Source organism: Triticum dicoccoides, chromosome 2A, assembly GCF_002162155.2.
Source record: "Triticum dicoccoides isolate Atlit2015 ecotype Zavitan chromosome 2A, WEW_v2.0, whole genome shotgun sequence".
Taxonomy (NCBI): Eukaryota; Viridiplantae; Streptophyta; class Magnoliopsida; order Poales; family Poaceae; genus Triticum; species Triticum dicoccoides.
Window position 1 is genome coordinate 385,959,084 of NC_041382.1, and position 5,964 is coordinate 385,965,047.

Here is a 5,964-nt window from a genome sequence, read left to right on the forward strand (position 1 = left end):
AAGCTCTCCAAAAAGCAACTTAAAAACCAAAGCTTGTGACGACCCATGATGAAGATAGACAATGATGGCTTTGTCAAGAGGAGGGATACCAAACGAAATTGAAGGCCTCATCAAGACAAGCAAGAGAAAAAGAATATTCACCACAAAAGAGTGCATCAAGGTGCAACGATATAAGACCCACACTCAAGATAAATCCTTTCACGAAACCACCAAGGAAAAAGGTGGACGTGAAAGAATAAGGATATCAACTAGAGATGTAACTTCTCTCAAGTTTATAAGATTCTAGGTAGATCAAAATCAAGATGATATCAATCCACAAAGAAGGATGAACACACGAAATAGTTACACAAAGGAAAGAACACGATATCCACAAGGAAGTCATAAATATACCAATAAGATGTTTGCTTGAAAGCATATCACATGGCTAGATATGGTCTTATTGTATATAAATGAACTCCTTCCACACCTCCATAAAATACATCACAAGATAAAATGAATATCATGCCAAGATGCAACCTACACAAGGTTGAATGCAAGAGAGGAATGCATGAATAGATACTTGTTATCAAGATAGCATTGGAAGGATGTAGAAGATACCAATTGAAGGTATTAGATAGTAGTTCATCGAACATCCTATCTCGACTCCAATAAGCACATGGTGACACCACCTTCCTTATGAGTGAGCCGAGCATCCAATGCATCTCCAATTGTTCCTAGAACAACAACACAAACAAAATGGTACCCAAACTCATTGGGACCAAAGAGTTAGAAACACAAATACATAGGACAAACTCCACATAAATATGCGCACATAGATATGAAAATAAATATCATGCACATCTCATCCAATTTGAGACTTGGTGGACTTTCCCCTATATATTGGGTTAAAGAAAGAAAGCATGCCAAAGAAAATACATGAAGTAAATATGCATGCTAAATACTTTCAAGAACCAACACCCAAATGAAAAAGGGAAACCAAGTGAAAAGGATACCAAAAGGAGATCACTTGGAAGATACCAATTAAAAGATACATCAAGGAATGAGATATCCATTGATACATGCAAAAAGAAAGATGTCGAACTCCCAAAAGAGAGAATGGTTCTAAACAAACCAAACGCTCTACAAAGTTTCATGATGGCACAAAGTACCAAAAAGAAAAGGTTTGCGTTCCACCAACACACACTTGATAAGGATCACAAGGTGAGTGTGCCAAGAGAAATAGGATAGCTCCCCTAGCATTGTGCATTATAGAGAATTTGCATTTGAATACAAAATGCACAAGATGGGATCACCACTTTCACTATATCTATAGAAACACTAGACAAGCTCAATGAATTAACAAGATCCACAAGTGGTATGGAATATAGTGGGAGTTGACACAATCCTAGGCAAGAGATAAGGCAAATAAAAGCAAAGGACAATGTAAAGATGATCAACAATTTCTACCACATAAATGATTACCAATTGTCAAGAGACAAGAAGTATTTGGAAATAATTCTTGGTGGTAGATTTCAAAGATATCCATCATCATCTTCACACCAAACACAAAAACAAATTGCAACTTGTGGAGCTAACATGTCACCTAGGAAGAAGATAATTTACAATATCAATTCTAAGTGACAATGCCTCAAATGTACACATTTTCTAAGCTTGTAATATGCACATAGCATATTACTCCCCCATAATGTGATGCCAATAAAAACTTAACAAGATGCAATAAGAGGATCCAACAAGATATAATTAATGTACTATTTAGAATTTGAATTTCTCACGAGGAGACATACCACATAAAGACTAGATAATCTTATAATATCAATACTAGGTGGTATTACTCATGTACACACATTTGTAGGATCGTGAAATGCCCAAGGCACATTACTACCTCAAAATGGGTTGTTCCATTAATCTCTCACAAGAGCCAACTAAGATAAAAACAAGAATCATAAAGGTTCAACGCACGACACACACGTACATGATGTGCAAACCAACACACACATACTTGATTGCTCAATATAAGCAAATTGGAAGCACAACATATACAAACATATGCAAGGTACAAAGCCAAAACATGCAAAGGAGCAAGTAACTTTCAATGCAAACAATTTAAGTACAAGTAACTGCAAGGAGGCACATTGGATATAAGATAGAAACTTGATAGCCCAATTGACTTGGCTTGAAATAATAAGAATGATGAAGTCCCCTTAATTCTTCATAATGTAGCCAAGTCTACAATGCCCTCCAACAACACCTATTGATCAAGTTTGAGCTAGTTGGTCCCCGACCAACTAGGGTCTTAAGAGGTTAGTCACAGTAGGCTTGGCTACCCAACTGGTTCTTTTCTTGACACCACTTTGAGTACCAAAAAATTTGGCAAACACATTGCCAATGTAACGCCCTCGATGCGGCTATATCTCCCACGTGTCGAAGCACGACTTAGAGGCATAACCGCATTGAAAGCAATGTCGCAAGTGAGGTAATCTTCACACAACCCATGTAATACATAAGGGAAAGAGATACATAGTTGGCTTACAATCGCCACTTCACACAATTACATGAATAAAGCATTACATCATCCAAGTACAATCAAGGTCCGACTACGGAACCAAAATAAAAGAAGACTACCCCAAATGCTACACAGATCCCCGATCGTCCCGACTGGGCTCCACTACTGATCAACTAGAACGAAACAACACAAAGGACAAGATCTTCATCGAGCTCCTCCTTGAGCTTGGTTGCGTCACCTGCTCGGTAACATCGGCACCTGCAAACTGGTTTTGGAAGTATCTGTGAGTCACGGGGACTCAACAATCTCACACCCTCAAGATCAAGACTATTTAAGCTTATAGGAAGGGTAAAAGGTATGAGGTGGAGCTGCAGCAAGCGACTAGCATATATGGTGGCTAACTTATTCGCAAAAGAGAGCGAGAAGAGAAGGCAAAAGCACGGTCGAACAACTATGATCAAGAAGTGATCCTAGAACAACCTACGTCAATCATAACTCCAACACCGTGTTCACTTCCCGGACTCCGCCGAGAAGAGACCATCACGATAACACACGCGATTGATGTATTTTAATTAAGATCAACTTCAGGTTTTCTACAATCGGACATTAACAAATCCCCATCTGCCCATAGTCGCGGGCACGGCTTTCGAAAGTTCAAAACCCTGCAGGGGTGTCCCAACTTAGCCCATCACAAGCTCTCACGGTCAACGAAGGATATTCCTTCTAGCGGGAAGACCCGATCAGACTCGGAATCCCGGTTACAAGACATCCTCGACAATGGTAAAACAAGTCCAGCAAAGCCGCCCGATGCACCGACATCCTGATGGGAGCTGCACATATCTCGTTCTCAGGGCAACACCGGATAGGTCAAGCTATGAGTAAAACCAGCCCTCAAGTTTCCCCGAGGTGGCCCCGCAGGCTGCCCATTTCGGACCAACACTTAGACAAGCACTGGCCCCGGGGGGGGGGGGTTAAAATAAAGATGACCCTTGGGCTGGCCTAACCCAAGGGAAAAAGAGGCTAGGTGGTGAATGGTAAAACCAAGGTTGGGCCTTGCTGGGGGAGTTTTATTCAAAGCAAACTGTCAAGGGGTTCCCATTACAACCCAACCGCGTAAGGAACGCAAAATCCGGGAACATAACACCGATATGACGGAAACTAGGGCGGCAAGAGTGGAACAAAACACCAGGCATAAGGCCGAGCCTTCCACCCTTTACCAAGTATATAGATGCATTAATTAAATAAGAGATATTGTGATATCCCAACAAAATATCCATGTTCCAAACATGGAACAAGCTCCAATCTTCACCTGCAACTAACAACACTATAAGAGGGGCTGAGCAAAGCAATAACATAGCCAAACAACGGTTTGCTAGGACAAGGTGGGTTAGAGGCTTGGTTCAACAACATGGGAGTCATGATAAGCAAGTGGTAGGTATCGCAGCATGGGCATAGCAAAAGAGCGAGCATCTAGCAAGCAAAGATAGAAGTGATTTCGAGGGTATGGTCATCTTGCCTGAAATCCCGCAAGGAAGAAGAACGAGTCCATGAAGAAGACAAACGGACGTAGTCGAACGGGTCCTCATAATCACGACGTTACCGGAACCAACCCGAAGAAGCAACACCAGAAAGAAGCACACAACATAGTAAACAACCAACACACGAACATGGTATGATATGCGGGATGCGGTATGTGATGCATATGCATGATTTGACAAAGAATGATTGAACCTGGCCTCAACTTGGAAATCCAAGAGTGCCACTGGAAAGGTGAGGTGATTTCAGTTGAAATCGATATAAAGATCACCGGAATCGGATGCACGGTTTGGAAATGGCAAGCAAAACAAATATGGCACTGGTCTGCGAAAAAGAGCAAGTAGGCATCTAAATGCATCAAGATAAATATGCTACAGTACTCAAACATGGCAACAAAATACATGGCAGGAATCCACTCAAGATTCTTGACAAAAGATGAACACTTAGCTACGGCTAATTCACTCATTAACAGGTTCAAACAAGTATGGCAAAAGTGCAAATGATAACAGGTTTCAGACTTGGTGAAATTAACACAAGTCTGGGATTTATTATCAGGAAGCGCACTTTGGAGGATGAAAACTACATGCTATAGGAATATAACATGGCAAAGCAAGGCATGGCATGAAGCTACTCAAATCACTTAACAAAAGTCCCTTAGTGACCGTGAGCCAAAAGGGATCAGAAAATACAAATGCAAGCATGTGAACATGGTAAAAACATAAACAGATTCAGACTTGGTGAAAAACTGGAGCATGCAAATCAGTTAACGAGTAGGCATGTTTACGAGCTCGATGCACTCACTAAAAAACATGGCATGACAAACTAATCATACAACCATCAAGAAGACATGGCCTAGGAGCTATACATGGCAAGAACAACAACATATCATGCACGGATCAATAGCAACATCCTCGGCAAAATCGCTAATCATGTCAACGATCTGCCAGGAACATTAAATAGCAAAAGTAGAGCTCGATTCACTCAAGCTAGGGTGCTCCATAATTGCAAACAAAGACATGGATGAATATAGCACCACAATGTTAACAAAACATCCTTACTGATCATCCTCAAAAGAGGCACGAGTCACTAGGAAAAAACATGAACATATGGCATAACGACAAAATCAGGACAAGGACTTAGTGAAATTCTAAGTCCCTGAAATCAGCATTTCCGATTACGCTACTTTGCAAGCTTGTGCTAGTCACCACAAATATCACAAAAATACATGGCAAGCACCTCTATAAAGATGGCATGGCATATAACAAAACACATGTAGAGCTCAGGATCATAGCATGCACACATTAATCATGGCAAAAATGACAAATAGCTATTTGATGAAACAGATCTGACAAATTACTCACATAGCCCTCTTCCAACGACATTTCGGGCATCAAGATGAGCTCAAAAGAAAACGATGCAATGAGATGAAATGATGTACTCGTCCAGGCGAACATTTTGATATGCTACACGCTGAAAACGGAGCCACGGATGATGAATTATGATGCGATGAAAATGCCCAAAAATACTGGAATCTGGGGGACTTAGCAGAAATATCACCACCTCGGAGCAAAAGCCAATGACGGATTGGGAGACGAGGATGGCCGAAGAAGACGAGGAAGGGGCGGCCGGAGGTCGAGGAAGTCGCCGGAGGAGGCGGATCCGGCCATCCCTACCCCGGATCTGACCGGAGGAGGTCGGGCGCCCATCGGAGAAGACGGAGGAGCAGAGCGGACGGCGTCGTGGCTCCCGTGCTCCGGCGAGCTCGCTGGAGGTCGGGCGGTAGTTTCAGCGAGCTCCTGGTGCCGGAGAGCTCGGCGCGAGGGCGCGCGAGGGGCGGCGGGGCTCGGGCACCGCGGAAGACGAGCGGCGGGGCGACCCGCGATGGTGCGGAGGCCGGCCCGGCGCGGTTGGCGCGCGGTCTGGTC